General features: G+C 34.5%; 1 protein-coding gene across 1 annotated transcript in view; it reads left to right on the top strand.

Moving 5' to 3' along the window:
• Prp4k (Pre-mRNA processing factor 4 kinase) overlaps positions 1 to 12,660 on the top strand; it is a 268,851-nt gene that overhangs the window by 38,202 nt on the left and 217,989 nt on the right.

Here is a 12,660-nt window from a genome sequence, read left to right as displayed (position 1 = left end):
CCACACGTTTGATCAGAATTGCAAACACTATTATTACAGTTATGATTATGACCAAATTGAATAAAGACAGAATTGGTGAAACATTTTCTTTTTTAGTAGAAAAATTCATCTACTAAATCCAACTCATTTATTTGTTTTAACTCTAACTGAGACAGTTTAAATTCTGTAACTTCACTAGATTAGTTCATGTATGGGGCATTTTTATGGATTGTTATTTCTGTGAAGACATGAGGTTCATAATATAATTTATTAGGAATAACTAACTTGCATGTCTTATCAAAAGCATGGACATTATTGAAATTAATTTCAGTACTTATATTATGGCAATTAATAGTTGCTGTTACTGTATTCAGTGAAAACACAAAAATTGACAGTTCTACTAGGATGGAAACAAAATCATGTTTGGATAATTGTGTACACAGTACTGTCTTTTGATTTTTGTTTTCAATTATTTCTTGAACACAAGGATAGGCATTAGTAGTTTCGTAAAGGTTGTCAAGGTTGCAGATATACTCCTTATCTTTCAAAAGTATACAATCTCTTAATTGAACATCAGTAATAAATGACATCATTAGCCCATGTTCTTCTAATGCAAAATTGATGTGGTTGACATTTGAGATAATTATGTTTTCCTTTATCAACATGGGAAAAGGATGTATGGACATCAGTACATATGCCTCTTTTTGATTAGATGGTAATACTAGGATAATCTTATTTTTAACTACCTTGGTGGTTATCAAATTATAATAGACCATTATATCCTTTACCATAGGGGTGTAATGTCCTTCTACCAAAAAATCATTAATTATGCCCTCTAACTCCCTTGGGTTAATTAATGTTGGACTTAATATTCCTTTATAGGCTAACAAAATGTCATTTAACAGATCTTTATGGTCTTGCAATACAGTTCTAACATTGTTCATAAAGATATTTAAATGTTGTTCATCTGTTATCTTAATCTCTTTGGTAATGTTGCTGGTCACTGCATTAATGAATACTTTTATTTTTTTTTCAATTCCTCACTGTATAAGTTTTGAGAGCTTATAATCTTATTTAACACAATGCCCCTTGTTGCTGCCCATTTCTCCAGTTTGTCTATACGGGCACTTTCTTTTTCTACATTAGACTCGGTAGCTACACCAAATAATTGATTAAGTGCTGTCCCTATAAAAGGTAAGAGGGATCGTTTGGATCTTGTATTTAACACACTTCCTATGTCATTATCTAGTTTTTCCAACAATGGTAAAACACTGTTATTTTCACTTTTCTTAAATAATGATTTTAATTCCCTATGAACATCTTTCAATGTCATTTCATTGATAAGCACTGATGCAATGTCAATACTCACAATACCCAAGTCCTTAATTAATTTCACAGATCCCTTTTTCTCTAGTAGTGCACCCTTCCGGATCACCACCTCGGATAACACATAAAGCAGTGTTATGATAACCAAGAAGAACTGCATGTTTGTATCTGTAAGAATAAGCCTTATCAGATATTCTGTATACATTAGGTATTTTAATGTCTACATATTGTTTATATATAACGGTTCAACACTTTACATAAATTTATCTTTTTCTTAAGTTGTATTTGTTATTTATTGGTTCCTGTTTATCTTCTTTCAATAATTCAACTACAGTATTCTTTTATTGGACCAAGAGTCTGTTTTTATTACCTTTACATGATTGGTATGAACAATTCTTTCTTTTAGATCACTCTCACTTATGATCTTTAGCTTATTTAATTTTAACACTTCTAATACCCTATAAAGACCTTGAAACTGTGGGGATACCTTTACATTAGGACCTTCTGGAACATGATTCTGAACATATACCTGAGCACCTACTACAATTTTTGGTTTAGCTGTATTTTTGTCACAGTACTGTGCTTGGACACTGAGCTTCCTTAAGTCTAGTCCTCGTCTGTTTGATCGTTTCATACGTACGTCTAATTTTCCAGGCAATATAGTCATCGTAGTTATAAGTATGTCTGGGTGTTGTGGCATCATCTAGTAACGTATTTGGTAGTCTCTTTTCGTATCCGTATAACAAGTAGTGTGGTGATTCTCCTGCTGTCTCATTTACAGTATTGTTTATAGTAAACTGTACGTCTTCCAAAGCTAAATCCCAGTCTTCTGTATTAGGTTTAACTAAAGTTTTCAGGATATCCTTTATCTTACGATTCGTTCTTTCTACTGCTCCATTTGAACTTGGTTTATATGCTGTGATTTGACATTTATTTATCTCATAAAATTCACATAATTTTTTTAAAAGTTCACTAGTAAAATCTGCTGCGTTATCAGAAAGAAGAACTTGTGGACATGAATGTCTCGTTATAATTCTAGATTTAAGAGCTGCTGCTACTGTAATTGCATCTCTATTTCTTACTGGTACAATCTCTACATATCTTGTTAGATAGTCTAAAAAGACTAATATTTGTTTATTCCCTCTAACAGTGGTAGGAAATGGACCTAAAAAGTCCATAGATACGACCTGAAATGGATTTAACTCCGATGGGTATTTTTCAAGTGGAGCTTTTGGATTTACGTTATCTTTATTTCTATTACAAACTACTCAATTTTGTACAAAGTTCTTGGCATCCTCACTACAATGGGGCCAAAAATAGTTTCTGGTTAGGATTCTATTTGTCTTTTTGATTCCAGGATGTCCTGCTAACTTGTATGAGTGGGTTAGTTCTAAAACTTCTCTGATTAGTGTTTTTGGGATGTATAGACGAGAATAACCATTCTTCCCTGTTGGTGTTTTATACAATAATCCATTGATTAAAACAAAATCAGGTTTTAAAGATTCATCTGTCATTAATTGTCCTATTATATGCCTGATTTATGTATCCATCCCTTGTTGTATTTGCACTCTTTCTAAATCTAAGTCTACCACTTGACAGCTAAAACAAAAAGTATTAGTGGTAATACATTTCTCTGTTTCTTCTTGGGATCTGGATAATGCATCTGCTAGTGTATTAAATTTTCCTGGGATATATCTGAATTCTGGTGCAAATTCTAGCACACTAATGAACCATCTATTGAACTTCATGTTATTTGTAAAAGTTCTCTTCTTAAACAAATCACAAATTGGTTTGTGATCAGTAAGTACATTGACTTTATGTCCTAAGATTGTGTCTAAATTTCCTTAGTCCCCAGTATAATGCTAAACATTCTCTTTCTATTGTGCTATAATTTCTCTCTGCAGCATTCAAAACTCTACTGGCATAATATACTGCTCTCATTCTTGTTTTGTCCTTTTGTAATAATACAGCCCCTAGCCCGGTACTTGAGGCATCACAGGCTAAGTAAAAGTCTTTGGAGAAATCTGCAGACTAATATGGGATTTCTGGTCATTTTACTCTTTAGTGTTTGGAAGGCTGTCTCTTGTTCTTTATTCCATTCATATTTGGCATCTTTCTTTGTTAATTCTGTTAATGGTTTGGCTATTGTAGCAAAGCCCTTAATGAAAGGTCTATAGTAGCCTACCATTCCTAGGAATCTTCTCAATGCTTTCAAATTGGTAGAAGCTGGATATTCAACTATTGCCTTTATCTTGCCTGTTTGCATTCGCAGACCATCTTCACTAATTGCATGCCCTAAGTATTCCAAAGATTTCATTAAGAATTGACATTTCTTTAATTTGATTTTTAATCCTGCTCTTCTTAATCTTTCCAGGACTATTTCTAAAGTTTTTAGGTGACTTTCTAAATCTTTGCTAAAAATGATAACATCATCTAAGTAAACTGCAACATTTTCTATATCCCCTAATATTTGAAGCATTAATCTAACAAACGTTGAAGGAACCAAAGTGAGTCCAAATGGCATGACTTCAAATTGCAAGTGTTCCTTGTGTGTGCTGAAGGCTGTGTATGGTTTCGACTCTTCGTCTAAAGGTACTTGCCAGTATCCACTAAGTAAATCTAAAGATGAAAATATCCTTGCACCTCCTAATTGAGCTAACATATCTTGAATCACTGGTATTGGCATTCTATCTGGGATGGTGTTGGAATTTAACTTTCTATAATCTATCACAAGTCTCCAATTTCCATCTTTCTTTGGAACAAGTAGCAATGGAGAATTATATGGAGATTTAGAAGGAATGGCTACCCCATCTTTCTTCATTTCTTCTATTAAATTATCAACTATGGGTCTTTGGCATATTGGTAATCTGTAATTAGGAATAAAGAATGGTTTTGTTCCATCATCTAATGTCTTAGGACATTTGTTCTACCTAATTTATCTCCTTCTATTGCTATTAGATCTCTGTATTTTTCTAATACTTGAATTAATCTATCTTTGTTTTCTGGAAAATCTGTTTTATTCACTTATTTGCTTAATTCTGATGTTTGACCAGTTACAGAGAAAAATGCTTCTTCTTCTAATGTTAGTAATGGATTGCTAATAGGTATTCCTTTGCAAAAGACAATGCCTGCATATAGTGTTAATTTGTCATCTGAGTAGTTCTGGGCATAAACTTCACAAGTATCGCCCTTCATGTGGACTAAAGAATTATCCATCCTGACAAATTCTGGTAACTCTTCATTTAGTAAAAGAACATCTTTAACTTCTATCTCTTCTTTTCCCCTTAGATGTATTTTTGTTAAACACTTTGGATGCAAAATTACCTGTCTGTTTAGTATAAATTGTACTTTATTATCATCAGCAGTGCTTACACAACATACTACTTCATCTTATATCTCTGCAAAGTAACAATGTTCTGCGTCTACTAGTTTCTTCAGTTACTGCTATTATATCATTTATATCTACTTTATTTTGTTTAACAACAATACCTTATTTACTAATTTCCCTTCATTATCACAACTGATTACTACATTGCTATAATATTCTGTATTTATCTCTGCATATTTATCATCACATATGTTGCTATAATATTCTGTATTTATCTCTGCATATTTATCATCACATATGTCTTGTTCCTCGTCATATTCAGAACACTGGGGATCACCTTTATTTATTTCTGGGTCACTTCTTTTGTTGGAGGGTATAATTTCTGGATGTGCACATCTTAAATTTCTAGTTTGTAATTGTGGAAATTCCTCCTTTCCATTACCATCCAATTTAATTTGATTGTTCTCTTGATGATAAGTTATTTTATGTATGTCTTTCTCGCTTGTTGAAGTCGTCTCAGACAAATTGATCAGATTTGGGTGAAACTTCTTCTTCAAGCGTAAAGCATACGCTCTTTTTATTATCTTGTGTAAGGTTAATTCTTCCTTCTCTGCAATTCAGTATAATTCCACATTTCTTCATTAATTTATATGAGAACAACACCTGTGCGGGAAAGAATCTGTCTTTTAAAACTATAAAACTTTCAACAGTTTTATGTGACGAAAGGTCTACTTCTAAGTTCACATTTCCCTAAACTTTTAATCTGTTTACCCGCTACTCCTTTTATTATTTTGCTTTGACCCTGAATTAGCATTTCTTTAACGCCTAAGTAATTTGTTAATGTGTGTTTATCAATTATGCTTACAGTACTACCTGAATCCATAAGGACAATACATAATTTATTCTGTATTGGAATTTTAATGATAGGTAAATCCTTTCTGATTATTTCTTCTTCATCCATGGAAAATACAACTTCTTTACTCTGCAATATGGATAGTGCGGATGAACCCTCACTTCTCCTTTTTGCTAATTATTCTACTCTTAATTTATCTTCTTGAAGGGACTTTCTTGTGGTATTCTGTGTAGGAATAAATTGTCATTGGTTTGAAGACTTATTTGATGTTGAGCAATTACTACTTAATTCTACTATTTCTTTATTTCCTTCTTGTGTTTTAAACCAGCAATTCTTTGTTAAATGTCCTACTTTCTTACAAACCGTGCAGATTCTAGGTTTTTTACACTCATTTGTAAAATGATTTGTATACCCTCAGTTTTCACAGGCTGTCTTTGGTCTCGCCCCTTGAGCGGAATAGTTCACTTGGGTTGTAGTGTTTGTGCTTGAGTTTTGACCATATCTATAAGGTTTGTGCGGTCCATTCTTTGTTAGATTGTTTCTTCCCTTTTGATCTGGATTCGATTTTCTTTTAGTATTTTGGGCATATTTCCCTTGGAAGGTATTTGGTCTATTTCCTACTTGTCTGGAATTATCATAGAATTTATTATTCATTTTAAAACTAGGATTATTATTTCTGACTTTCCTTTCATTTTGTGCTTCTGTTGTTCCCACAAATTCCTTGGATAGAGTTATCTCTTTCCATTGGATTTCTTCTCTCATTGTCTTCAATGTTTGAAGGCTTGTTTTCTTGGGATCAAGTTTTATTTTTCTGAAAGCCTTCTTTTCCTCTTCTCCAAGGGTATTATATATTGTTCCAAATGACACGTAATTTATTACATGTCGTAGCTCAACTAAGTTACGGGCACTATCCCCAAACTGAGTCTTGTCTCCTATAGTAATGCCTGTCTTCATTAAGTCTTCGGTTATTTTCTCTATTGCATTCTCCACGCTTGCGTACAAATTAGCAATTGTTTTATATTGTGGGTTAAGAAATCTAGTTAGGTTATATAAACTGTCAGTCTTATTTACTGGTTCCCAGAGTGATAAACAAATTTCTTTAAATTCTACATAGTTATTAAGTTTGCTAAAACTTGTGGAATTCAAAGTTTTATGTGCGTCTCCATATTCTGAGCTGACGAGCAACAAGGCTTCATTTATTTTAGCTCTTTCATCTGTTATTCCCCCTGAAATTATACGACTATCTGCATCTGCTAGCCAATGATTCACAGTATAGGATTCGAGTCTACTTTTGTCAGGATTTGAATCATCCACCTGTCCACAGAAGCGTGTGGCGGTTGTTATTACGGCCGCCTGATTCATTGCGTAAAATTGTAAGGTGCGAGTATTATTAGTATTGTTACTATTATTATTATTGTTAGCAGTATTAGAATGATTAACACTATTTTGGTTCTGGTTATTTGTGTTGTTATTGTTAGTGTTTCCTTGCACTACAGCGGAGTTAGAATTTAGTCTTGAAATTCGACTTCGTCTAATTGTTGACGGTCTTAAATCGTAATGTGAATGTCTAACAGTGTTCAGTAATTCTTCAAACACTCAGTGCATGTCCACACACAAAAAATTATTCAATCAGAGTACATCAATCATAAAAATTTTTTTATATTGTATCAAAATTAAAACAATTTGTCAAATTGTCAAAAAAAAAAAAAATTAAATTCTCTATTGAGTTCAAGTGCACAAGTAGAGCCTTTTTCAGTACAGAAAAGAAATTCTTATATGAAATTGGGCATCATATCAAAATTCACCACGATAAGTACACAAAATATATATATAACTTCTCAAATAATCATCACCAACCGAGTGAAGAAAAAAAAAAAACTAATTCCCTATCTAAATTATTTACTAAATAATTAATTACCATAGAGTAATGCTGGTATTTATGCAAAAGGAATTTTATCCACTAGAGAAAGTTTTCTTAAATTTCAGTCTTATTGAAAGATGCAAAAAATATATATCTCTTCACTTATTCACTTAAGAGAGAGCAGACAGTATTTTCATTTCTCGCCAACTTACTGTGGTTGACATGCTGATATCGTGATGTCGCTAAATGTTGTGCCTTCACTGCAATTCTTCGCCGCCGTATCCTCATAAAATAATTTCACTGTGTCGGCGATGGTTTTCGCTGTGGTTTTCCACCTTTGGAATCTTGTTGCAAGTTCTCTGGCTGTTTTTCTTCAATCACTTCGATGAAATGTCGCAAACACTGGGCTTATTATCGCTGTCGGCGTCTTGCTCAATTTGTTGATGGTAACAGTTCTAAATGTTTTTGCTTCGGGATGCACTAATACTGTTTTTATTCACACTCTTGTAAGCTGCTATTTCTTCACATAACTTTTGTTCGCTGGAGTGTTTTATTCCTTCAGATATATGTTGCTCATCGTCGTAAAAAATCTAAGTTCGTTTTGTAGAATTTCGTTTCACTGTAACTTAAATAATTGCACTGACAATTTCATGAATGTTCATTTGTTTCGTCTCACCTTCTGCCACCATTGTTGTAAAGGAGATCTTCTTTCTCTGTTCTGTATGTTTTTAGTTTCTCTCACTTCTTAACTTGGGTTCTTCTGGATGTGTCCTTTAACATCGCTTCACTGATGATATGCTATCTTCTTTATATTAATTATTTTAAGTATTGATATCTCTCAGAAAGAGACGAGATCGGTAATTTCTTCACTTTAATGAGTACTTAGCATTATAAGGATCAGTACAAAATTAACAAGTTACAATGATAGAAAACAAAATCACTCTTCTGCTATTAACTTGACTCAGTCTCTATGGGGAACACTGAAGCGAGGGGAGACGTACTCTCCTTTGGAGGACACAGTTCTGCTCTGTTCTCTCCCTGGCGTTCTCCAGCCTGTTGAACCCCTAGAATTCTTGTTATCTGCAATCTCCACCTCCTTCTAGCCTTATTGGAAGGATTTATCAGCAAGGCCTCCCTTTCAAGTAGCTGATTGGAAGGACTGTAGTGGGTGTGATTCAAATCTCTCCTTAGAGGACTTGATTGGAGGTGATCGTAGGAGGGTTTGTGAAAGACCCCTCCCTAGTATGTTTGATTGGAGGTTGTAGAAGTACATCACTTTGTCCAGCCCCCAATTTCCTGGAATTTCCATGAAAATGCCTCCTGAGAAGGTGGGGTTATAGAACCAGCTGCTGTAAGCATTTAGGCTGTGCTGACTCATGAATTGGTTAGCTTAATCGCGAGGCCATTATTTCTCACTTTTACGACTGTTTTTATGGCTTCAACACCATATACTGCTTATGGTTCATGCAAACATCCTGCCTCGATCAGCGTATTGGAATCACGATAACAACAACAGCTTTTGGGCTGTGTTATCACTCTTTTATTCTTCTCTCTCTCTCTCTCTCTCTCTCTCTCTCTCTCTCTCTCTCTCTCTCTCTCTCTCTCTCTCTCTCTCTCTCTCTTCTCCTTCTTTCTTTTCTATCTAATTTCCCTATATATTCTACACCACAACAAAGTCTCATAGGTCATGAAATACTTTGCTGCTATCAGCTGAACCATTGTTATGTTAGGACTTCATTAAAATAATCTGTTATGCAAAGGTGTGCAGCCTGCAAGGGAAATCCCTATGTACTATCAAGTACTTGGATCACACCTTCGTTTGTGACTTTTGTGAGAGTTAGTTTGCGGCGCCTTTGCCTTTCTTCAGAGTTCTGTGTTTGGTCCTGATGCAAGGGAATATTTTAATTATAGGTTGAGGCCTGTTACAGGCATATATTATATATATATATATATATATATATATTTATATATATATATATATATATATATATATATATATATATATATATATATATATATATATATATATATATATATATATATCAACCACCACAGTAGTTGGCAGTAAGTAAAACCCAGCCACCCCGAGTACACAAAAAGCCTGACTTTGGCCCTTTATAACTATGGAAATATTCACCCAATCATGATGAAACTTTGGCTTTAGAGGTGTCCCACTAAGGTCTTAAATTGTGCCAAATTTCATCAAAATCCCTCGAGCCATTCCAGAGATCCAGATATCGATTTTTGGCATTCAGAGGATGTGGTAGGGGGTGGGTGGGTGAGGGACCTAACATTTCTGAGGAGCAATAATGGTAAAAGATACAGCTGTGATACTAGTTTTTTGTGAAAGCTCATATTCTGGAGGGGCGTCTTTCAGGTTTTGTTTTTTGAAATAGTGAAATTTTGAAGTTACAGTATGCCATTCAAATTAGCTACCAAAATTCAAATTTCCTGATGCTCAGGTACGAACTGCCCACAACATTAGAAGAGACGCCATTTTCTTAACGTGTGTGAATAGCAAGTGGTGTTAGGAGAAACCGTCTGACTTACTGTCAATTATCTTAATTAAAAATTATCACACACGTTGAATTTACCTATTCGGTTTTGGTTTTTGTGATTGTTGACCTGCCATGAATAAAGAGCCTCAATAATTAGAATGTTTTCACATGCATATATATATATATTATATATATATATATATATATATATATATATATATATATATATATATATATATATATAATATATGTATATATTGTTACGTGTGGGGCTTGGCTGACGAGTTTATTAAGTAATTAATGTAATTTATGGGGCCCTGCTTCGCCAATGACACACGTAACCTGTCAAATAAAGCTAAAGTTAACCTCAAAGACAGACAATTACTTAACTGAATTCGGTCACCAGCCAGGAAACAATGTATGGAATAATGGAGTACTCTGCAACAAATGGATTACATCAAACCCCTTTACTTCCCAATTAGTCCTGACAAAGAAAGAATGTGCGGTGATAGCGAGGAAATTACATGAACAATTGGTCAGTGTTTGACAGTCAATTCCCCCTTTCTTCAAGTAAAAAAATATAATGCAAAGAGTGTCTATACTGGTAAATATCATATGCAGTTCGTATTGGTAAAGGCTAATTCTTTTCCAAACAATGGGATCGAGACAAGGCTGCCTGAAATTTACTTACTTAACTTTCCCTAATTCCTGTCTAATCCTTCAGGCCAGCCCTTGGAGAGCTGTTAATCAGCTCAGTGGTCTGGTAAAACTAAGATATACTTAACTTTTACTTACTGCATGGGAATAGCTTACACAATTTCACTAGGCAATATTAATTATTCTTACACTAGACTTTATAAAAGAAATATGGTTATACCAGGTTCTTGCAGCTGTTGGCGAAGTGAGGAAACAATGGAAAGGTTGAAGTACAGGGAAAGAAATATTAGCAAACAGCAGATACTCATCAATTTTCTGACTTACTGTTTACGTGGTTTGCTTGCACACGGCAACTGACGATACGGATTCTTGAAAACACACGGTAATGTTGTTCACTAATAGAGATGGGGGGGAAAACAATGGACGCAGTTTTGCCCGAGCACGACGTGTGCTCTCAGTCCGGATGTTAAACTCTCTCTACTTGCATCGGATCGAGGTCAGGGCAGCTGTAGTGTTGAGTTGTTTGTCACGTCAATATGCTTATATGCCTCCAGCAGTCTGAAAATTTGACAAAACATCGCCGAATGCATAGGACAGAGCAAAAGGAAGCTTAAGACCACCTTCATTAGAGGTTACTTGGTAAAAACCTCCCCATGGGTTAGGCCCCTAATGTTAAACTATCCCTGCTAAAGACATTATTTTTTTTGACAAACACACAGCCTACCTCTGAACATTTAGCTTCCCTTAGCATCGACAGAGACGCCTTCCTGTTTTTGTTAGAATGATATTCTTACTAAATAATGCAGAGAGGACAAACAGCAGAATATTTATAATATATATATATATATATATATATATATATATATATATATATATATATATATATATATAGAACAAACAGGATAGACGACGAAAAGGAGGTGATACATATTCAGCTTTATTTACCAACAACTGGTTCCATCTTTGAATAGTCATTCTTATTCTGCCCCTCTGTTTATTGCTTAAGAGGTCTCTTCGTCCTTTTGGTGCCCTTCTTGGTCACTCAGTTTTCTTTTCTTGAGGCGTTAGGTTGGTTTTAACTTTTATGTTTCGGTTTTAATATCTATATTTTAATGTTAATGATTTTACTGAGTCCTTTGTTTTGATTTTAATTGTTGTTATTGTTGTATTTTAGCCCTGATGATGAAGCCATGCTTTGAAACGTTGGCGGTAAATAAAGCTGAATATGTATCACATCCTTTTCGTCATATATATATATATATATATATATATATATATATATATATATATATATATATATATATATATATATATATATATATATATATATATGCAGCAAACGAGGTGAGCTGACCATAATCACGGAGAAGTCACACATGCCCAAGAAACACCACCCTACACTGACCCGGCCCAGGTTTTTGTTGAACATCACTTTAGTCTCCGCAGTAGCAACAGCAACATTCAGAATGAGTTTGCCGGTGTTATTCTCGCCGACAAAGAAGAAAAAAGAAATGTTACCCAGAGACACGGTGCATTTATACCATCAACACGGGAGTCATATGCAAGGAAATTTTCCCCAGCATACATGCAAATAAGTTCTTGAGGGATATCTATTTCTCCTACCTCACTTGGAGCCGAGACAGGCATTCCAAAGACATAAGAAATAAGTAAAGAAGGCAGTTGCACAAGAAAAGGCAAGAGCATTAGATGACATGTACGAAGAGGTGGAAACACCTTGTGGGTGTGGAGAGAAAAATCGACAGAAATGCAAAGTCGAAGGACAAGAACAACAAAGACTACTCCCATAAAAGGTTAAGGATGGGAATGGAGTGGTTTTATGCAACGAGGATAAGATAAAGAAAGGTGGAAAGAATATTATGAACACCTGTTAAATGAAGAAAATTCTTTGAGGATGGACGCCAGAACCTTGGTATGACACACTATTAGCAAGGAAGTAAAGAAGGCACTGAAGAAGATGAAAAATGGTAAAGCAATAGGACCCGATGGAATTCCTGCAGAGGTGTGGAAGAGCCTGGGAGAAGAAGGAACAGACATGCTGTGGAACATAGAAAAGAAAATATACATTTAGGAAAAGATATCAAAAGAATGGAGAGAAAGCTTTATTGTGCCTACCTGTAAAGAGAAGGGTGACATCCAG

Source organism: Macrobrachium rosenbergii, chromosome 5, assembly GCF_040412425.1.
Source record: "Macrobrachium rosenbergii isolate ZJJX-2024 chromosome 5, ASM4041242v1, whole genome shotgun sequence".
NCBI lineage: Eukaryota > Metazoa > Arthropoda > Malacostraca > Decapoda > Palaemonidae > Macrobrachium > Macrobrachium rosenbergii.
This window is presented reverse-complemented; position numbering and strand designations above follow the sequence as displayed.